The sequence below is a fragment of the Bufo bufo genome, chromosome 3, assembly GCF_905171765.1.
Source record: "Bufo bufo chromosome 3, aBufBuf1.1, whole genome shotgun sequence".
NCBI classification, from domain to species: domain Eukaryota; kingdom Metazoa; phylum Chordata; class Amphibia; order Anura; family Bufonidae; genus Bufo; species Bufo bufo.
The window spans coordinates 201,223,259-201,248,446 of record NC_053391.1 but is presented as its reverse complement, the minus strand read 5'-3'; the positions used below and the strand labels follow the sequence as shown (position 1 = coordinate 201,248,446).

At 45.8% G+C, this 25,188-nt stretch overlaps 1 protein-coding gene across 2 annotated transcripts in view; it reads left to right on the top strand.

Annotated features, from left to right (window-relative positions):
- The window catches only part of RHOC (ras homolog family member C), a 71,478-nt gene that overhangs the window by 7,997 nt on the left and 38,293 nt on the right, over window positions 1-25,188 (top strand). Inside the window, exon 1 of one of the 2 annotated variants that reach the window (XM_040423886.1) lies at window positions 20,661-20,781. The exons of the other annotated variant lie outside the window; for it this stretch is intronic. The gene's annotated coding sequence lies outside the window, so the exon portion shown is untranslated. Of the gene's footprint in view, window positions 1-20,660; window positions 20,782-25,188 lie in introns of those variants that run through there. 2 annotated transcript variants of the gene reach the window in all.

Sequence of the window (25,188 nt, the reverse complement as noted above, 5' to 3'; positions counted from 1 at the left end):
GCACACCTGACCAGTTAATCTGTCCTTGAGGCTGGTTTTAAAGTCAGTATAAAACTGAGTCTGCTTGTATAGAACCTACCATTAGCCATCTGGCTCCAGGAGAAGTATATGGTGGGTTCAGCATGCATGTTGGTACTTGCATCCCTGGATCCGATGAAAGCTGTAATGGCACCGGACGGGGTTACAAGCAAAGTGTACTTGGCTTGCATGCTGGCCTGCATTCCCTGGATTTTATGTGGCTGTCATGGCCCATGAACAGGTAGGAACAAGAGTTAGGGACCACTCATGAGACAGCCTTGACGCGGTGAGTGGCTTACTATGCTTTGGCCAAAATATAAACCAATGTCTCATCCAGCATGGAGGGCAGAGTGCTGGATGTAGTGTGCGATCACATTTGCATTTTCCGTTTGTATATGTATTTCGCCATAGTGATGTGCACCTGCAGCAGGTTGTGCTGACCCAACCCCTTATTTTTTTCTTTGTAGTATATATTGGAGGCGTGGCGATCTCCTTGGAGTCATTGCACACCTGACCAGTTAATCTGTCCTTGAGGCTGGTTTTAAAGTCAGTATAAAACTGAGTCTGCTTGTATAGAACCTACCATTAGCCATCTGGCTCCAGGAGAAGTATATGGTGGGTTCAGCATGCATGTTGGTACTTGCATCCCTGGATCCGATGAAAGCTGTAATGGCACCGGACGGGGTTACAAGCAAAGTGTACTTGGCTTGCATGCTGACCTGCATTCCCTGGATTTTATGTGGCTGTCATGGCCCATGAACAGGTAGGAACAAGAGTTAGGGACCACTCATGAGACAGCCTTGACGCGGTGAGTGGCTTACTATGCTTTGGCCAAAATATAAACCAATGTCTCATCCAGCATGGAGGGCAGAGTGCTGGATGTAGTGTGCGATCACATTTGCATTTTCCGTTTGTATATGTATTTCGCCATAGTGATGTGCACCTGCAGCAGGTTGTGCTGACCCAACCCCTTATTTTTTTCTTTGTAGTATATATTGGAGGCGTGGCGATCTCCTTGGAGTCATTGCACACCTGACCAGTTAATCTGTCCTTGAGGCTGGTTTTAAAGTCAGTATAAAACTGAGTCTGCTTGTATAGAACCTACCATTAGCCATCTGGCTCCAGGAGAAGTATATGGTGGGTTCAGCATGCATGTTGGTACTTGCATCCCTGGATCCGATGAAAGCTGTAATGGCACCGGACGGGGTTACAAGCAAAGTGTACTTGGCTTGCATGCTGGCCTGCATTCCCTGGATTTTATGTGGCTGTCATGGCCCATGAACAGGTAGGAACAAGAGTTAGGGACCACTCATGAGACAGCCTTGACGCGGTGAGTGGCTTACTATGCTTTGGCCAAAATATAAACCAATGTCTCATCCAGCATGGAGGGCAGAGTGCTGGATGTAGTGTGCGATCACATTTGCATTTTCCGTTTGTATATGTATTTCGCCATAGTGATGTGCACCTGCAGCAGGTTGTGCTGACCCAACCCCTTATTTTTTATTGTAATAATGCCTATCCTTGCCCACAAATCGGACAAGAACATGCTCTATTTTTTTGCGGGGCTACGGAACGGACATACGGATGCGGATAGCACATGGTGTGCTGTCTGCGTTTTTTGCGGACCCGTTGAAATGAATGGGTCCACATCCTATCCATAAAAAAAACGGAACGGAAACAAAATACGTTTGTGTGCATGTAGGCTAAGACGTATGGAGCCCACTGTGCTCTTGGGAACTTTCAGTGCAGCAGTAAGTATTTGTACCCTTCTCCAGATCTGTGTCTCCACTCAGTTCTGTCTCCAAGCTCTACAGGCAGTTCTTTCCTTCTCAAGGCTTGGGTTTTGCTCTGATATGCACTAAGACCTTAGACAGGGGTGTGGTTTTCCAAATCATGTCAAATTAACTGATTTTACTACAGGTAGACTCCAATCAAGGTGTAGAAACCTCTCAATGATGATCAAGAGAAATGGGAGGCCCCCAGAGATACATTTTTAGCGTCATAGTAAAGTGTCTGAATACTTTTGTCCAGGAGAAATTTCAGCTTTTCCTTTTCAATAAACTAGCACAGATTTCTAACATTTTCTTTTCACTTTCTCATGATGGGGTATTGAGTGTGGAAAGATTGGGGGGGGGGGGGGGGGGGGGAATAGGGGACAAGCACAAGTCCGCAACATAACCAAATGTGAAAAAAGTGAAAGGGTCTTAAGGCTTTCAGAATGTATTGTGCGGCATTTTTCTTTCTAGCATAGATGTGATTACATAATCCATGTAGAAGTATTAATTTAGTTCTTTTTTTTGTTACTGAAAGGGAAGCTTCATTTTAGAGGATTTTTTTGTTGCTGCTGGGATTGTAGCCATATTAAAATGTGAGGAATCAGGAAGACAGAATTGTCCCACGTGTCAGTTTTGTATCATGACTGAACTGCTCATGTGGAGATTTAGGACATCCTAATTAAACTGCTGGAGATTTTGATTTATGTTCTTACTGAAGAATAGTTGTGTTCATACACTTGTCAACTGGTTTTACACTGACAGTATGGATAATTATAAACCATATTGCTGACTACTAGGCGTGAGAGAATCCGGTTTGGATTGCTCTATCCGAATACTGCAACTACCATCTTGGTAATTTTCCTCCAGTTAGTGCTGTTTTCATGGGGTATCATTCATGCTGCAATGTTTCCAAAGTCTAAAGCCATCTGGCACGCGTATTACAGTTGTTTGGGTACAAGAACTATTTGCGTCACATTTAGGAAAACGCGTAGTCCATTCAAGATATCATCAATACCCGTCTAAAATCTGAGAGATAATCACAGTTGGGGATGAGCGAATCGACTTTAGATGAAACATCCGAAGTCGATTCGCATAAAACTTTGTTTCGATACTTTACCGAGCGAGCGCTCCGTACAGTATTAGAATGTATTGGCTCCGAAGAGCCGAAGTTATTACTTCGCAAAGTCTCGCGAGACTTCACATAATAACTTCATAAATTGATTTATACTGTATTTCCCGAACTCTGGTTTGGTTCCAGGGTACCACTTGGAACCGAATCTGAGTTTGGGAAATGTTTTTTTTACAGCGAGACTTCGCGAAGTAATAACTTTGGCTTATTGGAGCCAATACATTCTAATACTGTATGGAGCGCTCACTCCGTACAGTATTGAAACAAAGTTTTATGCAAATAGACTTCGGATATTTCATCTGAAGTCGATTTGCTCATTCCTAGTGATGGTCTACATTGCAGGCTAGATTGCCTCATGGAAAATGAGTATGACATAGGACCAATGTCAGGTGATTAAGTTTTAATGAGCTTTAGGTCTGTTTCACATTTGCGGTAAACAGATCCGGCAGATCTAGAACAGCCTGCTGGATCCGTGAATACCAGGCGCCATATTGCGCTGGCTAAATACCGTCTGGCCCCATTCACTATAATGGGGACCGGCGGAGATTTGTACAGCGGTATTTGTCCAGCCGCTCCTCTACATATTTGCCAGGTTGCGGACAGGTCTCGCCGGCCCCCATCATAGTAAATGGAGCCGGACCGAATTCCACAGTTGCGCCCAGTATTCACGGATCCAGCAGGCTGTTCCCGTATCCATGAATGCCAGATCTGCTTACCATAAATGTGAAAGGCCCCTTTCACACGGGCGAGTTTTCCGCGCGGGTGCAATGCGTGAGTGAACGCATTGCACCCGCACTGAATCCAGACCCATTCATTTCTATGGGGCTGTGCACATGAGCGGTGATTTTCACGCATCACTTGTGCGTTGCGTGAAAATCGCAGCATGCTCCTCTTTGTGTGTTTTCCATGCAATGCAGGCCCCATAGAAGTGAATAGGGCTGCGTGAAAATCGCAAGCAAGTGCGGATGCGGTGCGATTTTCACGCACGGTTGCTAGGAGACAATCAGGATGGGGACCCGATCATTATTATTTTCCCTTATAACATGGTTATAAGGGAAAATAATAGCATTCTGAATACAGAATGCACAGTATAATAGGGCTGGACCTTATCCGGACATGCTTGTGTGAAAGAGGCATTAGAGTCTTTGGTTGAGGTTTTCCTGAAAAAACTGAAAAAACTTTGCACAAGGTGTTTTATTTTTTTTACCTTAAAGGGGTTGTCCGGGTACAGAGCTGAACCCAGACATACCCATAATTTCACCCAGGCAGCCCCACCTGACATGAGCATTGGAGCGCTCCCTTGCCCTGCTCTGGATCGCACAGGTCAAGGGCTCTTTTATTTACTATAACACACTGCCAGGCGGAGGCTTACGCCCAGCAGTGTGTTTGGTGACGTCACCGGCTCTGATGGGTGGGCTTTAGCGCTGCCCTAGCCGTTTTACAGGCTAGGGCAGTGCTAAAGCCCGCCCATCAGTGCCGTTGATGTCACCGGGCTCACTGCTGGGCGGAAGCCTCCGCCTGGCAGCCCAAAGGAGAGCCCAGTTCGTCACCGAAACTCCACAAAATGCTCCTGTCAGGAGGTTGCCTGGGTGAAATTCTGGGTATGTCCGGGTTCAGCTCTGAGCCCGGACAACCCCTTTAAAGTCAACGGCAAAACTGGTGGTGGAGTTTTGATTTTGGATTTTGCAGTGGAAAAAACCCATGGAATATACTTACCCCGCTCCCTGCGGTGCTCCTGGTCCCTGCATCGCCGCTGCTGCTTTTCCCCGTGCATGGATGAAAACATCCGGTGTCAGGGTGGGAGCAGCGTCACCTGCCATGATAGGGAGGCTCATCCCCGTTCCCCCCTCCCCTGACACCAGACGTTTTCATCCGTGTACGGAGAGAAGCAGCAGTGGCGGTGCGGGGACCAGGAGCGCCGCAGGGTATATTCTATGTGGGGGGCCTGGCACATGGGGGGGGGGGGGGGACACACTTTATACTCTTGGATAACCCATTTAACTGCGTGAACATACCCTTAGCATGTTTTGTGCCTAAGATATAGGCAAAGTTGTTTCTTTTTTCCAGCTAGCACTTTGTTTCATTAAGGAATAAATGGTTAACAAAATCAATATCTACCTGAGCTAGAAGGGATCTACCCCTGTTTCTTGACCTTCCTTCATGGGGCAGTGCTTACTGGTAATTTGACATGCTGAGACATCATCCACTTTTAGGTGGTGTTCTTCATGGGCTATTATTGCTTTTATCACTTTTAGCACCCATAGAAATCTGTATGCCAGGACTGTACATCTGTAGCATTCTGTGAGAAGTTACAGAAGCTGAAAGGCAGTTTGTGGGGAATTGAGAGACTACAAATATGGATCAGCAATGAGCAGATAATTTTTTTAATGGTTTATGAGTCAGGGTGGTAGTCCTAAATGATTACCGGTAACTACATTGTTGCCTCAGACATATCATTTATTCCCGGATTACACTTGCGTGTATGTGTCACGCTTGGCACTAATTAATCTATGCATCACTTAGTAACTCTACCAGCTGAAGCTTTGAAACAAAAGACTTGGATAATTGGGTCTCGGTGGAGAAGCATGTATTTGTTATGATTGTCCATTAACACGGCTCTGAGATTTCTTCAGCCTTCACAACTTTTCTGTCATTTCATCTGCTTCCCTTTAAAAATGTCACGTGACTGTCTGTCTTGGTTTTCTTTTTTTTTTTTTTTAATAGTGTTTATTTAACATTTTGCATAAAAAATACAACACTCCCGTGGGGAGAACAAGGAAGAGAACAAACTTCCATGATACAACACTCACATCAGCAAGTCCGTTATTCACGTATATCTTGACCATAAAAGACATATAAATGGCTATAGTACAAAGTGTCACTGTTGTCTCTAAGAGGCTTCTAGAACTTGCTCCACCCATACACTCACACATACATACAGTGGGTGATACATTTGCCACCGTTAATGACTCAAGTCGTGCCTTCAGCTTGGACCCAAAGGCCCCAAATATCATCAAATCGGTCAGACAATCCCCTCGCCTCATATGTCAATTTATACATTTGCAGGTCGTTATTTATAAGGAGTACCCATTGGGCCACTGTAGGACACTTGGGCGGTTTCCAGTTCAAAAGTATATTTTTCCTCCCATAAAACATCAACAGTCTTAACAGTATTCTATTGTATTTAGAAGGGGTGGCTTCAGAAACTAACCCTAGTAGGCATATTACAGGATTACAAATCCCTGGGAGCCCTAACCTAGCATTGATAAAATTACAAATTCCCTTCCAGTATGTCTTTATCACCGGGCATAACCACACCATATGGAAGAAAGAGCCCCTCGCCTCTCCACATCTATCACAACCCGGACTCGGTAATTGTCGCATCTGATAGAGACGCAGTGGGGTCAAGTACACTCTGTGCATCCACTTCACTTGGATGAGCTGATCTCTCGCACTTATAACCGACGACCTCCATCTCAGACGCCATTCCTCCAAATGAGAATCCTCCAATTCTGGAATATCCTCAGCCCATTTAGCAAAGGAACGCTTAATAGGAGATTCTTGCATTTTAACAATTTCAACATAAAAGGAGGAGATAGGTTTGCAAGGGATTTTCCTCCTAGCTATTGACTCTAATGGGCCGCATTCTAAATTTAGGGATAGGGCTCTAAATTGTTTCTCGCAGGCATGTCTCAGTTGGAGGAAGCGATAAAAACTCGTCTGGGGTAACTGGAACTCAGCTCGCAGGCTCTCAAAGGAACGGAAGGTTCCTTCCTGAAACAGTTGTGTTAGATATTTAAGACCCTTCCTAGGCCAGAACTCAAAGTCAGGAAGATGCAAGAGCTCTGGGAGAAGCTTGTTACGCCATAGTGGGATATAAGGGGACCAGGTGCCACCCTCCAGGCTTTCCGTATGTATCTCCACAAACCTCACCCAGGCCTCGCTAACTGTTGCCATAGAGTCCGTATACGTCCCCAGTCCTACGGGTTTCCCCCCCCTGTATACCAGATTAGTTAGCGCTTCATATGAACCAGCCAGCGCCGCCTCTAGTACCACCGCAGAGTTATTGGCATCCGCCCTAATCCACCAAGATGCATACATTAGGCGCGTGGCTATATAATAAATATACATATCTGGTAGCTGCAAGCCCCCCTGAGTGTAGGAGGCCTTCAGCGTCTTTCTCGCTAGTCTGGGGGACCGATGGAGCCACAAGAAACGGGAAAAGGATCTATCTAAAATATCAAAATGTGACTTAGGGATCCTCACTGGGGCTGCTCTATAAATATACAGAAGTTTGGGTAGTAGCACCATCTTGATAATATTAATTCTCCCCACCAAGGTCAGCGGAAGATTCTCCCAGGCTTCCAGCTTACGCGTGATGTATTCCATGGTGGGCCTCAAGTTCAATTGACAGAACTGTCTAGGGTCCCTATGGATATATATCCCTAAGTAGAGAAATTTATCTACCACTCTCAGGGGAGATATCGGGGAAATATCCACCTCTTCATCCATGTCTATTACACATAAACTAGACTTGGCCCAATTAACCCGTAAACCCGAGTATTTCCCATATCCATCCACTACATCTAGCAGGGTTTCTAAGGAGGGGCCAGGGTCCGCCAAGTAGACTAACAGGTCATCTGCGTATAATGATACCTTCTCCTGAATCCCCGCTACCGTCCACCCCTCTATCAAAGAGCTGTTATTGATTAATTGTGTCAAGGGTTCCATTATCAGGGCGAACAACAATGGGGACAAAGGGCACCCCTGTCTAGTGCCTCTATGCAACCTAAAGGGCCGGGATATGACTCCATTCACTCTAATCCGTGCTATAGGTGTCTGGTATAACAATTGAACCCACTTGACAAAAGAGGAAGGAAAACCAAGACGGAACATTGTCTCCCAAATAAAATTCCACTCCACAGAGTCAAAGGCCTTCTCATTATCTAGGGACGCCAAGACTCTTGAACCCGCATTATCGTGTCTAACCTGCAAATTAGTGAATAGTCTCCTAAGATTTATATCAGTCGTCTTCCCGGGCATAAAACCAGATTGGTCCGGGTCAATAACAGACAGTATCACCTCGCCAAGACGCTTAGCCAGGACTTTAGCCAAGATTTTCGCGTCCGTGTTTAGGAGGGAAATCGGCCTGTATGATGCACACTGATCCGGAGGCTTCCCGACTTTGTGAATAACTACGACAGTCGCTTCCCCAAAGGAAGAAGGCAACTTCCCGGACTCACACGCATACTCAAAAAGTCCGAGTAAGCGTGTAGATTGTAAATTAACGTCTAACCTGTACCATTCAATCGGGAAGCCGTCCGGTCCAGGTGACTTCCCAGGAGCCATGTCCTCGATTGCTGCCCTTACTTCTCCAACATCAATAGGTCTCCCTAGATATCTATTATCAGCCGCAGCCAAAGGAGAAAGAGGAATGGATTGAAGGAATGAACGGATCCCATCTGAGGAGGAGGTGGATTTAGAACTGTATAAGTCAGTATAAAACTGAACAAACTGTTCACAAATGTCCTCGGGTCTATAAACCTTCAAGCCATCCCTGCAGGTAATGTGTGGGACTACCGTCTGCTGCGTCTCAGTCTTAGCCAGGAAAGCCAAGGCTCTCCCATTTTTGTCGCCGTCTGCAAAGACCAGGCGCCTCTGGAATAGCAATCTCTTCTGGGTGTACTCTGTGAGATGCAAGGTAAGTTTCCTTTGTGCCTCATCCCATGAAATACGGTTCTCATCATTAGGGTCAGCGATGAAGGTCTGCTCCTTATCTACTACCTCGTTTTCTAATTTAACTCTGGTGGCGCTTAGCTCTTTTCTGTAAGAAGCAATTGCCTGAATCAACGTACCACGCAGGACAACTTTAAATGCCTCCCACTCCACCAGAGGGTTGGTAGAGCCCTCATTGAGTTCCCAATAATCTTTCATCCCCTGCTGCACCGCCCAAACCACCGGCTGCACCTCAAGCCATTTGCTATTCAGTCTCCATTGCCTTTCGGCAGGTGTAAGCGGCTGTCTCAGAACCACCAACAGGGGGGCATGGTCAGAAATGCCTCTTGGCAAGTATTCCGTGGCTACTAGCGAGGGTAGCAGCTCCCTACTGAGAAACGCTAAATCAATCCGGGAGAGTGCTGCATAGGAAGCCGAATAGCAAGAGTATTGTCTAATATCCGGGTGCATATATCTCCAACCCTCTGTTAGGGCAAACACCTCTGCCCAGGAATTCAACGCATCAGTATGTGACCCCCCAGGACGAAGCCTATCCATTGTCCGGTCCAACACCGCATTATAATCCCCAAGTACAATCAGAGGCACCGGAGGCAGCGCTGCCACTCGCTTCATAATTTCATCCAACACATCCCTCTGAAAAGGGGGGGGGACATATACTCCTATCACCACATACTCGATGCCCCTGATTGCAGCATGAAGGATCACAAAACGTCCCATCATATCAGTCTGAACAGAGCAGGAACGAAAGGGAAGGGATTTCGCCACCAGAATTGACACACCTCTCGCTCTGGAAGTATATACCGCATGGTAGGCTGCTCCCACCCAAGGCTTTTTCAACGCTAGGAGCTTCCTCCCCTGCAGATGTGTCTCCTGCAATATCAACATATCGGGGTTATGTTTCTTTATAAAATTAAAGACCAGTGATCTCTTAATTTTATCATTTAGTCCCCTGACATTCCAGGAGACAAACCGACAGATAGCCATTACGGCGGAATGTCAAAGTTATACCATCCGAGGAAAATGCACCACCCAAGCCATACAAACACACAATCACACCCATACATCAAGAATACAGTGAGAACAACCCAACATGCCCAGAACAGCGGACAAATCCCCCCACCCTGCCCAGATAACCCCAACCTATCCAAGCTTGAGTTTCCCATGAACAATTTCTTCTCTAATAGATCAGGACGGGGAGGCCCGTATTGCCACCCACCACTCTAGGTAAACCCAAGAACTGAACCTAGGCAGTAGGGCAATACAATTTTAGCACAAACAGCTCCCCATATAAAGTGACCATCCGCAACCTAAAATAAGACTCTCAGAACATAAGTCCCGTTATACTCAGCCCCTGCGATCAAGCCAGTCAGACGCTTCCTCTGGGGAGGTGAAGAATTTCACCACTTCACCATCCTGGATTCTGAGACGTGCTGGATACATCATGGCATAAACCAGGCCTTTCTCCCGCAGCCGAACTCTCACAGCCGTGAACTGTCTGCGTTGTTTCTGCACCTCTGTAGAAAAGTCCGGGTAGAAGGAAATCCGGACGTTGTCCAAATGAATGTCCTTCATACGACGGGCCGTAGCCAGGATAGCGTCCCTGTCTCTATAATTTAACACCTTAAAGATAAAAGGACGTGGCGGGGCTCCAGGGGGCAGAGGACGGGTAGGGATCCTGTGCGCCCTCTCCACTGCAAAAGTCCCTGATAGGGTAATTGGGTTCAGGAGTTGCTTGATGAGACGCTCCGTAAATTCCTCAGGGGAAGGGCCCTCTGCTCTCTCCGGTAAGCCCATAATCCTAATATTATTTCTCCTGTTTCGGTTTTCAGCGTCCTCCACTTTTGCCGCCAGGGTTTTAACTTGGTTTTGCAAATCACGGATCACCGAATCCTCACGTTGGACCGTATCCTCCACCTCTCCCAGCCTCCTCTCCACCTCAGTTGTCCTCTCACGGATCTTGTCAATATCATGTCTGAGGAGAGTTAAGTCGGCCTGTACATGGTCAATTTTGACCGTGAGTGTCGTTTGGCAGCTGGTAATGGCCGCCATGATTTTGGCAAGGTCTACCTCCGGACGCTCAGCAGAAGTTCCAGAGTTGTGGCCATCTGTCTGGCTCATATTGTCAAGCATCAATTTGGGAGGGATAGCAGGCCCAGAGGTACCCGTTTTTCGGCCCATAAAAGCTTCAGCAACCAGCTTGTGGCTTAATATAAGTGTCAAGTCTCTCTCTGCTGAGGATAACGCAGACACAGTGACCCCAACTAGTGTCACACCGCCCCAGGTGAATCCCTATAACGGCAGAGTAGATGAAGAAGTTCTCTACCTGGGTAACGGCCTATAAGGGGAGAGGTATAGCCCCCTGCAGCTCCGCAGCCAATATGGCGCCCGCAGCGCCTAATGTCCCGGGGTCACAGGTTCGCCGTCCGGTCAAGGATAGAGTGAAATGAACCCACCGGATTAACGTTCCAGATCCCGCTTGGCCTCTGAAGTAAGTAGGTATGGCAGGGAACCTCCTCTCACCAGTTCCCCCACCGATCGATCCGGCCAGCCGGCAGGAATGGCGTCAGGAAGTGCCGTCTGGTAAGTAGGCCCAGACCCAGGGCTCTCTATCCAGCAGTCACCGCAGGGCACCGGGACAGGTAAAACTTACTGGGGGCACTCACAGAGGTTCACTGAGGGTCTTTAGGCAGAAATTCACAGTTTATCCAAGCGGATGGTCAGGATTCAAACAGGATAGAATCGGAGCTGAAGCGATCAGCGTCTTCACTCCATGCCGGTCAGGCCACGCCCCCCCGTCTGTCTTGGTTTTCAATGCAAGCTTTGATGTCTTCTGGTATGTGCAGGCAGAGTGGCTAACGGGACTTTCGTGACGTTCACCACAAGTAGTCCAAATGTTTGCTTGTTTATTCACTTATAATAGAAAGTACATAGTGTATGTGGCACAAGCTGTGCTTTACACCCAAGATACTAGTGTCGGACTTATTTTTGTACCAGTTTCAGATCTCATAGCTTAACAAATATTTCAGATTGCTTAATATCAGTGAGTTTTACTTCTTTTTAGGGTCCATTCACACGGCCGTAGTGTATTGCGGATCCGCAATACACCCAGCCGGCACCCCCTTAGAACTGCCTATTCTTGTCCACAGTGGCGGACAAGACTAGGACGTGTTTATATATAATTTTTATTTATTTTTTCCGGGGCCGCGCTCCGGAAATGTGGATGCGGACAGTACACTGTCTGCTGTCCGCATCCATTGATGCCCTATAGAGAATGAATGTGTCCGCACCCGTTCCGATGCGGACACATTCTACGGACGTGTAAATGGACCCTTAAACAAATGATCTGGATGTTTTTTGGAGTTGGATAAAAAATAAAAAATGACAGTTATTTGGGTTAGCTTTTGTTTTCTTTTTCATTTATACCAAGTACAGTGACATGGTGAACCTTAGAACGCTATCAAAGAACATGTTATCTCAGGTTTGCACTGAATTGTAAAGATTTCAATCTACACATTCACACAGTAGTCATGCAGGTTTAGTCTACTCACAAAGATGAGTTGCGGGCAGTTTATCTGGTTCTTCTGGACTTGTGGTATGCCCATACAGCATGGTTGTGCCACAGCCGCACTGTGGTCAAGTACAGGATGTGGCTGGCTTTCATTAACTAATGAAAACCTCACTGTTTAGTCAGTCTGCATTGTTAATTGAAGGTCCAATGTGGCCATGTATATATTGATGACCTATCATCAGGATTGGTCATCAATATCTGATCAGCGAGGGTGCCGGGCAAGCACTGCTTCCTATTCATTACACTGCCGGTCGTCTCCGAAATTTCGGTGGTGCAGTGTAATGACAGGTATTTGCTCCATTCAGTTGAATAGAGCGAGCACTTGTAATTGCACTATGCTGCCTCTCTACAGGAGACACCGCTCAGTGAAAAGGAAGCAGCGCTCGCATGGAGAGCCGCCTCCTCTTCAAACAGCTGATCAGCAGGGGTGCGGGGTGTCAAACCAGCAGGGCGAAGTCTGTTTGTTGTGAGCCGGTGACGTACTGGGCTTCATAATACTATGTTAGGCGGAGACTTCCACCGAGCAGGGAGCCTGGTGACGTCATTGGCACAAATAGGAGTTGTATAGCAAGGTTTTAGATGTGGGTATCACTATTACTCGGTACGTCACCAGATCACAACAAACTGACCTTCCCCTATGCGATGCAGCGCGCAGTATAGGAGCAATGAAATGCTCCGATGCTCCACTTGTACATGCTAAAGGAGTGAAGGGTTGCTTATGTCCAGGTTCAGCCCTGAACCCCGACAGCCCCTTTAAAGCGGGTTTACACTACCGAATTGTTGGCCAGATTATCGGGGACGAACGCTCATTCCCAATAATCTGCCACTCAAAAGGTTCCACAGTTCACCCGATGAGCGAAACACTCGTTCATCGGTTGAAACGGTCGTTAATGTAGTCAAGGAAATTATGGTTTGTGGGCCGCAGATTGTGCAGCCTAAGGCTCCATTCACACGTCCGCAACGTGTTTTGTGGATCCGCAAAACACAGACGGCGACAATGTGCATTCCGCATTTTGCGGACCGCACATTGCCGGCACTCATAGAATATGCCTGTTCATGTCCGCAATTGCGGACAAGAATAGGACATGTTCTATTTTTTTGCGGAACGGAAGTGCGGACCCGTGCTGCCCCATAGAAATGAATGGGTCCGCAATTCCGTTCTGCAAAATGCGGAACGAAATTGCGGACGTGTGAATTGAGCCTAAACAGCACTCTGCTGCCCAGGAACAATGCAGCTGTATGAGGACAAGGAATGGCAGTGGTGATCGCTCGTTCTTGTACTGTGGAGGTGATCCCTGCATGTTATTACAGCTCTTCACCTCCAGTTGTCTGGAGGAAACCCTTCCTTGTCAATAAATGGCGACTGGTTAACCGTTAGGCTACTTTCACACTAGCGTTCGGGGCTCCGCTTGTGAGTTCCGTTTGAAGGCTCTCACAAGCGGCCCCGAACGGATCCGTCCAGTCCTAATGCATTCTGAGTGGAGGCGGATCCGCTCAGAATGCATCAGTCTGGCAGCGTTTGTCCTCCGCTCAGCAGACGGACACCTGAACGCTGCTTGCAGCGTTCGGGTGTCCGCCTGGCCGTGGAGGCGAATGGATCCGTCCAGACTTACAATGTAAGTCAATGGGGACGGATCCGTTTGAAGTTGACACAGTATGGCTCAATTTTCCAACGGATCCGTCCCCCATTGACTTTCAATGTAAAGTCTGAACGGATTTTTTTTTTTTGTTCATGATAATGCAAACGGATCCGTTCTGAACGGATCCAAGCGTTTGCATTATAGGTGCGGATCCGTCTGTGCAGATACCAGACGGATCCGCACCAAACGCAGGTGTGAAAGTAGCCTTAGAGTCTGTAAATCCACCATTAGTCCCCTCAGAGCTAGGGTCACCCTTTTTTTATTTTTATTTTTTATTTATTTTTTTATCGCTTTTGTAGCCTTGTTTTGGAGCATTTTCTAGGGAAAGATGCTACATGAATGTCTATAGGAAATATTACATGTAGGACACACCCTCCTATAGCCCTGATATATGCCGCAGTGCTTTACAGACATCATCACTTGTCTCCAGTGGCGCACACAATCTAAGTTCCCATCATTATGTCCTTGGCGTTAAAGAGGAAAACATACAAACTCAATGCAGATGTCCATGGTCAGATTCGAACCCATGACTCCAGCACTACAAGACACCAATGCTAACCCACCGTGCTGCCCTACTTTTCTATAAGGCTGGGTTCACACTTGAGCGAATTTGATATGCGCGTTTTTGTCGCGCGTTTTTGTCCATAGTCAACGCGCGTATTTCGCGTGTTTGTGTGATTAACAGCAGTGTCCTATGGCTGCAAACGCGCGACAAAACGCCCCAAAGAAGCTCAAGAACTTGTTTGAGCGTAGGGCGTTTTTCAGCGTGTTCAAACGCGCTGTAAAACGCTCAAGTGAGAACCAGGGCCATAGGTAAGCATTGGTTTTCATGTGTTGAGCGTTTTACAGCGCGTTTGAACGCGCTGTAAAACGCTCAAGTGTGAACCCAGCCTTAAAGAAATGCCAGGCATAAAAAATGGCATAAAATGCAAAGTGGTATATGGGCAAAAAAACTATAAAAATTTCATGCAGATTATGTAAGGTATATTTGAGGTGTTCTTTGCCCCCCAAAAAGCCAGGATTGCATGTGTGAAAGGACCTTTCTCTACCTCCGGTTGGTTCTGGGTTATTCTTTTACTTGGTTTCATAAATGTGACACTCCTATAGCATTGACCAGATTTAGTATAATTTTTTGTGGTATTCCTTGACATATGTAGAATTATTTTTGTTGCCTAATACCGGTTTACGTCACTCAGCACCAGTGGGTTTGACTACAACCATGACAGCATCTGTATGGATTTTGTATTTTCTTGAGTTTTGTGTTGGGTCCTATACAGAGCAGTATAAAAACAAGATATTTAACAACCCTACCATGATTGAATTTATATCATGTTCAGTGAATGGCCTAATCATGCTTGAAATAACATCATGACAGTTTATATTTTCTCAGTGTAAAAAAACACTTTGTAATGGATGAATAATATAATCTCTTCAGGAAATGCTGCCCTCCCTGCAGCCTTGTCATTGCCTAAATATGAGTTGTTCAGAGCAAGAAATGTTGCCAGACAAGGACCTTAAAAACTCTCACCATAGAATCCATATGAACCTTCTTAGGGGAAAGAGTGCGAAGATCCATATGAGGCCCTTTTAGGGGGGGGGGAAGGAAGACTGATCCACCAAGGGCCTAGCCGATCGAATCATGGTGGTCATGTGCCAGGGGTGGAGCCAACAAGCCACTCTGGCTTTGACATGGTATTTAGCGTTAGGGGGTGTGATATCGTGGGGATCTGACCACAGGATCTCCCACCAATCATGAGAATGGGGTCCTGTGACATGGGACAGCTGTTCGTTATTTGTGGGCCTGAGATAACCAAGTACAGCACTTGTCTGTCTTTGTCAGTCCCATAATGAAGAATGGAACGGCAGTGTGCATGCTCATGTCACGGTCATATTGGTGTTTGACCGTGACGCGGTTGCCATGCAGACTGGTTGCCGGTGGCAACATGTTGGCAGTTTGCATGTGCACTTCCCCTTTAAGGTTTGCCTCCCTGCTATTTGGTGAGCAAGGGGTTAATAATCTTGCTAGTGGGGATTAAGGTGTTTCCTGGGTGTGGCCGCGGGCTTGATATATACCTGTGTCTTGCTGGCTGGGGGCAGTTGTACTACAGCCTTGCTTGGTGTGTGGGTGGAGCTTTGCTCCTTGCCTGCGTGTTTCTGCCCAGTCCTTTAGGGCCACCTTATGGAACACAAATTATTCTCCCTTATTTACTCTCCATGTACCATTACCCTCACGTGTTGTATGTGTGGTTTGGGTTTATGTTCTGGGTGTGTGATGTGTTTTGTTGGTTGGTACATGTCTGGGCTGTTGTTGGTGTTGGTCCCTGCATGTACAGTACAGACCAAAAGTTTGGACACACCTTCTCATTCAAAGAGTTTTCTTTATTTTCATGACTATGAAGGCATCACAACTATGAATTAACACATGTGGAATTATATACATAACAAACAAGTGTGAAACAACTGAAAATATGTCATATTCTAGGTTCTTCAAAGTAGCCACCTTTTGCTTTGATTACTGCTTTGCACACTCTTGGCATTCTCTTGATGAGCTTCAAGAGGTAGTCCCCTGAAATGGTCTTCCAACAGTCTTGAAGGAGTTCCCAGAGATGCTTAGCACTTGTTGGCCCTTTTACCTTCACTCTGCGGTCCAGCTCACCCCAAACCATCTCGATTGGGTTCAGGTCCGGTGACTGTGGAGGCCAGGTCATCTGGCGCAGCACCCAATCACTCTCCTTCATGGTCAAATAGCCCTTACTTTCAAAGTTTTCCCAATTTTTCGGCTGACTGACTGACCTTCATTTCTTAAAGTAATGATGGCCACTCGTTTTTCTTAGCTGCTTTTTTCTTGCCATAATACAAATTCTAATATTCTATTCAGTAGGACTATCAGCTGTGTATCCACCTGACTTTTCCTCAACGCAACTGATGGTCCCAACCCCATTTATAAGGCAAGAAATCCCACTTATTAAACCTGACAGGGCACACTTGTGAAGTGAAAACCATTTCAGGGGACTGCCTCTTGAAGCTCATCAAGAGAATGCCAAGAGTGTGCAAAGCAGTAATCAAAGCAAAAGGTGGCTACTTTGAAGAACCTAGAATATGACATATTTTCAGTTGTTTCACACTTGTTTGTTATGTATATAATTCCACATGTGTTAATTCATAGTTTTGATGCCTTCAGTGTGAATCTACAATTTTCATAGTCATGAAAATAAAGAAAACTCTTTGAATGAGAAGGTGTGTCCAAACTTTTGATCTGTACTGTATGTTATACGTCACCCGATATGTTGATACCTCTGGAAGAGGGCTGGTTTCCCGGAGGGGTGAACCATAAGTCTGGATGCAGTGTTGCCTGGGGCTGCCGTGCACCTTGCTTTATGGGGCCCAGGAAGTATCAGGTGTGTTGGATTCTGGTGTGTGGTGTTTGTACGGTGTCCTATTTGGTGTGTGGGCACCTGTACTTATGCATGGGTTCCAGTCGTTGTGGCTGCAGCAGGTAAGTGTGTTTCTGGTGTTCTTACCTGCCGACTCTGTTGCTGTATTCAGTCGTCCACTTTTCCCTGCAGCTAGGCCTGTTGAGACTCTGGTTCATCCGTGTCTTGGATGAACCTACTTGTCTCTTGTCCCTGTCTCCTAATCTCAGGGATTTTCAGGGTTCTGAGCTTTCCAGTGTATGGGCCCTCCTACCTTGACACCCAGTTCACACCTAAGCGTTTTACAGCGCGTTCCTACGCGCTGTAAAACGCACAACAAGGAGAAACCAATGCTTCCCTATGGGAATGGTTCTCACCTGGGCGTTTTACAGCGCGTACGATCGCGCTGTAAAACGCCCGACGCTCAAACAAGTACTTGAGATTCTTTGGGGCGTTTTGTCGCGCGTTCCCGTACATAGACTTTCGGGAACGCGCGACAATGTGTGTTCGCTTGTCTCTGTATGCGCGGTTGTAAACGCCTGTACAATTGCGCATACAGAGCGCTCCTTTCAGAACGCTCAGGTGTGAACCCAGTGTAAGGGTCGGCTCATACAGTTAGGAGAACAGGGCCAGATTTAGGGATGCTATAGGAGGTGACCAGCTCCCTTTTCTAGGCAGCCTGGTCTAGCTGCTACCCCTTATCCCTTTTACATTGTGGGGGGTTTCTCCCACTCCCCACCGTGAAAGCTCGGCTAACATGCCATTTATAAGGGGTACCCCCATTCTCGTGATTGGTGGGTGTCTCAGCGCTTGGACCGCCAATAGTCAGACACTTAAGGGACAGCCTCTTTAAAAGCAACTTGCTTTTGCAAAATGGAAAACCTTAGCTGTAGAAAAACACAATCAGAATATAAGCTGTGTATCCACCCCCACCCCCCAAAAAAATACAAAGATAAAAAATGTAGGAGTTAAGAATTGATACTGGAAAGCTTTGTCTTTGCTTAACAAAATAACCCTATGCCTTTTTTTTATTTAAACCCTTTGGAATGTAAAAAAAAAGTTGAAAATCCTCCAAAAGAATTTGAAATCCTCTTTTCAGGGGGTCAAGAACAGTTCAACTTGACTTCTCCCTATACTATGGGACTTGGGATTAGCAGTATTGTGAACCATATAAAAATAAAATGGCGGCATCAAAAGAACATGTGATTGACGTGTGACTGTGCCTGGCTTCACTGACTGATACAGTAGTTCTCATGTGGTTGACCCTTCTCGGCTTGTGAACGTTACATGACGTTACGTTTTGAACATGACACCATGTTTAGCATGCTGCTGCTGAGGCTGGTGGTCACAACTTTTCGTTACAAAACCCACGGTTTTAATTGGAGACTGTTTACCGGAGTCCATTAATAGAATAAGGATATTAAATATTTTGTCAGAAACATGCATAGATTACACGAAGCAAGCAATTAATTTAATATTCACTGTAAAACTCCAGGCTTGTCTGGAGGTATCTTTTTTTTTTTCATACCAAGCCTGATGAAGAGCCCTATGTAGTCTCTTATCTATTCGGTTAGCAATTAAAAGGTAGCAATGAATGAAGACTCTCAATTTTTATCTTCTCTTTTTGTCATAGGCACAATTTGCCAGCCGAGTTCTAATAAAATATTTTATCAAGGAGGATAGCAAATTCCTCCTTGGAGTATTATACAATAGCAAAATGGGAGAGTTTCACACTAACGTTAGTAGCTCCGGCAGATCTCTAGATCCAGAACAGCCAGATTTTACTGCGATGCTCACCAGCCTCATAGACTATAATGGGATCTGGCCGATATACGGCAAATATGCTGGGATTCGGCCAGACAAAAACGACTGCGCGTAACGTTTTTATTTTTGTGTGGCTGAAGCCCAGCATATTTGCCAGGTAGTGGCTGGATCTATGCAATAGCCCATTATCAATGGGGCTGGTGGGTAACATCCAGCCATGCTGCACCCAGTAAGCTCAGGCCGTTCTCTGCTGGGACAGCCTGTCGGAGCTAATAATGCTGATGTGAAAGAACTCTACTTTTATATGTATTATCACTTTGCACATGACTGTTATTGGTCCATGTAATTTTCCAGTGGATTGGAGAGTCAAAATATGTGTACTTCTGTGGTGCACTACTGTCTCTGATTTGACGCAAAAGCAAAAAATTGTAGCATGGAAGGGAATTTTACATTCCATTAAATGAATGCACATGGAGCACCTACAGTTCTATCATACGGAGCTGCACGGGCTCCTTGTGTCTCCAGGCTTGTTCTTAACACCCAAGGACTATTAGGCTAGGTCTACACGACGACATTTATTTCTTGCCATAATACAAATTCTAACAGTCTATTCAGTAGGACTATAAGCTGTGTATCCACCTGACTTCTCCTCAACGCAACTGATGGTCCCAACCCCATTTATAAGGCAAGAAATCCCACTTATTAAACCTGACAGGGCATACCTGTGAAGTGAATACCATTTCAGGGGACTGCCTCTTGAAGCTCATCAAGAGAATGCCAAGAGTGTGCAAAGCAGTAATCAAAGCAAAAGGTGGCTACTTTGAAGAACCTAGAATATGACATGTTTTCAGTTGTTTCACTCTTGTTTGTTATGTATATAATTCCACATGTGTTAATTCATAGTTTTGATGCCTTCATAGTCATGAAAATAAAGAAAACTCTTTGAATGAGAAGGTGTGTCCAAACTTTTGGTCTGTACTGTATACCAAGACAACAGGGTGTCTGTCACCAGAAATTTATCACCAGAGTAGAGAGAAGCCAAGATATTGCTTGTCCCATAGATCAGTGGTCGTTATTATTATACAAATTGCTAGATAGCTTCTTGGGTAAACGGGTTCAAAACGTAGGTCAAAAGTAATAGCCGAGTCGTCATTATTATAAAGAGCCACTGCTATAACAATTGCTACGTAACTTTTTAGTGAAACCAGGGATAAGCAGGTTCATAGCATAGGATAATAGCGGAGTTAGGGAAACTCCTAGTGGACCCTGCCCACACCTTTTTTTTATATTACAGAGCACAATGGCTGGATAGAAAAGAAAAAGGGAAAGAAACCTGCATGACTTGCGATATATAAACCTGTTTTGTATAGAGCTGTAATAAGCCAAACAAGAAATCTATAGGCCTGTATTGTCCCTCAAAATGTCTGAAATTACAGAGTGTTTCTTCCTCATGTTCCATTGCATGCCGCAGTTATGATGGTTTTCTCCCCTCGGAGCACCGTGCTGCAGTACATTGAGCGCCTAAGGCTTTGTGCTTCTGCAATCTGGTCAGAACTCCCTAAAGATATAAACAAAAATAAAATAAATGCTTGATTTTTATTTTATTTTTTTCCCTATATGACTGCAGTCATCTGCTGTTAGTCAAATCCTGAAGGTGACTCACAATTTTAAGAGCCAAAGTTTCCATAACAACCAACAAGCCTTTCCAAGACCATTCAAGGCGGTTCTTTCTGTCCTGGTGCAGCGCTAAGTCACGTTGTAATATGGTATCATTAATCTTTTCTGTATTTAGCTCAGCATTTTTGTCTGTTTCCTGGAAAATGAAACACGTGGGGGCGGAGTTATCAATGCTTTTATGTCACAAAACTGGCGCAGAACCAATTCAAATGATGGTGACTACCATTTGTGTGTGGTTTTTTTTGTTTTTTTTTCATAGGTGGTGACAAAAGGTGTGTAGCTTAGTGGTTGGAGGAATGGCCTCCTGTGGCCCTACAGATTTATGGCCGTAGTTTTGGTCTGCATCTGAGCCACGTTTTTTTGCCAATCGCACACAAACTCATTCATTTCTATGGCTCCATAAAAAATGCTAGCAGCACATGGATGTCATACGTGTGGCTGTTCTGCAAATTATAGAACCTGTTGTGGACAAGAATAGGCAGTTCTAGTGAAGGTGGACAGAAAATTGTGGCATGCACGCAGCCGGTATCCGTATTTTGCAGACCGCAGAATGGATATAGTTGTGTGCATGAGTCCTATCAAATAGCCAAAAATGCCAGATCTCAATGTTTTGTCAATTACTAAGTCTGGATGTTACTGCTGGCTAGCCAGGTCCCAAATGAGCTTTCCTATCAGTTATCTGTTACTATCATGTAAGAATGGGCAGAAGATTTTGTTTTTTTCTCCCCAAAAATAGTGCCACTCTTGTCCATGAAATATGCCTGATATTGCAGCTTTTCCCCATTTAAAAGGAATCGGTCAGCAGATTTGTACCTATGACACTGGCTAACCTGTTAAATGTGCACTTGGCAGCTGAAGGTATCTGTGTTGGTCCCATGTTCATATGTGCCTGCATTACTGAGAAACATGAGGTTTTAATATATGCAAATGAGCCACTAGGAGCAACAGGGGCGTTGCTGTTACACTTAGAAACTCTGCTCTCTCTGCAACGGCTGCGGCATTTCCACTTTGATTTACAGGGCCGTGCTGTGAAAACATAATGCCTGCCTGGCCCTGTCAAAGTGCTAAAGGGCATAGCAGTTGCATGGACAGCTGAGCCTCTAGGTGTAACGGCAACGCCCCTGTTGCTCCTAGAGGCTCATTTGCATTAAATAAATCTTTATTTTTCTCAGCAATGCAGGCACATATGAACATGGGACCAACACAGATGCCTTCAGGTCCCAAGTGCACACGTAGCAGGTCAACAAGTTTCATAGGTACAAATCTGCCCTTTAATTTAGAAAAAAAAATCTGTATGGGAAGAAAATGAAAGGCGCTAATTATCAAAGCTGTAATTTTCTGCCTAATGTTCTACTTATGTTGATCAAGAATGTTCTTTTTTGCCTCAGTTTGCAGTGGAAGGATTATGAAATGTACCTGCCAGATGCCGGGCAGCTGTAGTGTTTTACTGGGATTTTTAGCTTTCTATGTCTGTTCCTTGCATCTTCACATGGAACGTTCAGCCTCCTCCTTACTTCTGTACCCTTCAGTTGTAATCTCAAATTTAAACATCCTAAATCTGCACAGAGTGGTTAAAATAAATCGGGTTTACTTTGAAACGTAGTTGGACAATTACATGCTTCTGAAAGGGAAGAGATGTGGGCCTCATTCACTGTGGTTGGTAAATGCCTACTTTGGTTTGGCAACGCTCCAGTTATGTAAATCCAAACCTTTAAATGTTTTAAGTACGTGCTATGAATCCATGTCCTGAATTACTTTGTTGGCTAGCCTAAACTCCAGTTCCACCACTGCTATAATGCCACCTGAATAACAAAGCATGTTCACTTATCTTTTAATAATTATTTTTCGGTTCATGTTCAGTTTGTATTCTACTTTATAACTATTTGTGGAATTTATTCACTAGACATACACATTAAAGCCGTGTCTGAACTTTGTGTGCGCCTTAAAGGGAGTCCATTACCCATTTTATTCCAATATAACTAACAGAACGTTGGATAAGCATTGTTAAAGGGGTTGTCCAGGCTTTTAATATCGATGACCTATCCTCAGGATAGGTCACCAGTATCATACTGGCGGGGGTCTGACACTCTGCATACCTGCTGTAAAGGGGGAATATTAATTACCAATATTTATGCAAATATCTATAATTAATCATAAATAGGAGTCGTCGTCTAGTGAGGACTCCGCCTATTTATACCTTAAAGGGAGTCTGTCACCACATTTGAGCATATTAGTCTGATCAAATAGCGCCTCTGCCCGCCCGTTTACTCTCCTCCTCTCTCCTTTTCCACTGCGGCTGCGCGGTCAAATTCGTAGCGCAGTGGAAAAGGAGAGAGGAGGAGAGTAAACGGGCGGGCAGAGGCACACGGAGGGCGGGGTTATGAGCCGTTGAGGAGGTGCTGCCTGGGGCTCGGACCATTGAGTCGCCGCCCTGGGCACTTGAGAGGGCGCATTTACAGAATCTTAAAAGTTCATTTTTGGCTAAAAGAAAACTCCATTAGATACAACAAAGGTACCGTTTTTAAGTTCTGGGTGGCACATATAACGCTATTTGATCAGTCTAATATGCTCAAATGTGGTGACAGACTCCCTTTAAGTAAAGAATAATACTTTCACTTTGCCTTACGCTAATCACTAAACTAGCTGCAAGCGCCTAACTGAGCTAGCTACCGCTAATAACCACACGTTACACAGTAGGTATAATACAAATAATACAAGATATTTATTATCACCCACAGTACACAATACACACAATACAGTACCATAAATACAGCACTAAATACACTATTCAATCCCAAGTTCCACCTACAAACTATCTATACAATACACTTACATACATTCGTTAGCAGCCCACCCAACCTGGACTACAAACTATCCCTATGAACGAAGGGTTAACGGTGGCGCTGCAAGGGTAAATGCAGGCCACAGACACAGGGTTGCAGGGGTTAACACAGAATAGGGAGCAGGGATGCTCCTACAGGGTTAGGGTAGGGGATTGGTGGTCCAGGGGTTACTGAAGGGTAGGGGTACAGAGCAGGGGTACAGGTGGCAGGGATAGGGGTTTATAGCAGGGGTTCAGGTGGCAGGGATAGGGATATATATTGTAGGGGTTAATGGTGGGGTATTGTATGCAGGACAGCAGGGATAGGGGTGTATAGGAGCAGGGAGTAATGGTGGGATGGGGTTAATGGAAAGCGTTAGTGGGATAGTGGATACTCAGCCCTCCAGGGGTTAACAGCTCGTCGTCCAGGGGTTGATTCCCGCACCTTATGCTCGTTTTGCAGGGGATAATTCTCGCGGCAGGCTGCTGGCTCACCCTCCTCCAGGGGGGACGGCTCGGCTCTTCCCTCCCTAGTGCAGGGGCCGCCGGATATTTATGTCCGGTGGCCCGCACTGCCGCACCGCCCACACTGTGACGCGTGGGCGCGCGCCACCATCAGGGACACGTGGGGCGGCGCAGTGAGATGACGTCACTGCGCCAGCCCGTGCATCCCTGCACGAGCGCGTCAGGGCCGCGCCACTTCCTGACAGGCGGGAGAAGCCTTTGATCTCCCGCCTGTAACACTTTGCATTCCGGGCAGTGCGATAGTAATCGCGCTGCCGGAATGCACATAATAGAAGGAGGGGAGGTTTCTCCCTTCCTTCTATCATGCATAATTATCTCCAGCAGCGCTATTGAATCGGAGTTCTTTGAAGCATGCAGGATGACTGGACTCTTATCTGGTCATTCTGATGCAATTAACCAGATGGCATCAGTGTGAATGCTTGGCACATTCACACTGATACCTCTGGTTTCAGGTGAATCAGGGGATATCACATGGGACCTATGGACTATAAGGGGACTCTAATTTATAAGGGGGCACATGTATTCCCCACAGGGGCCACAATGAATCTTAAGGACAGATGTGCGCAGATGTTGGGCACATCTGCACACATCCTCCTATAATGTGCCTATCTATGTATGTGTGTATATATTATACATGCATGCACGTGTTTGCATGCATATTTATGCATATGTCTCAACCCTTCCTCTACACCTGCTGATCGGCGCATGTGCCATCTCCATTCTCTCTTCCTGCTCACTGCTGCTGTCTATGGGAAAGTAGCGGCTAGAAGAGAGATGGCACATGCACACTATGCCTCATCCTCTTATAGCTGATCGAGGGTTTCGGGTGTCGGACCCCCGCTGATCTGATATTGATGACCTATTCTGAGTATAGGCCATCCATATTAAAAGCTCGGACAACCCCTTTAACCTACCTGCATGTAATTTGTGTGTTAATGCAGTCTTCAGAAAAAGCCGTTTTATTCCTTTGGAAAACTTCTCGCAAGTGTCAAGTTAGGTCATTCCTGTTCAAAGTGCCCAAAACTGCCCCCCCCCCCCCCCCCTCCCCTTCACAAGCAGATCCCTGAGGCAATCCTCCAGAGTAGGGAATGTAATGCGCAGGCGCCAAAAGTGCAGCACATG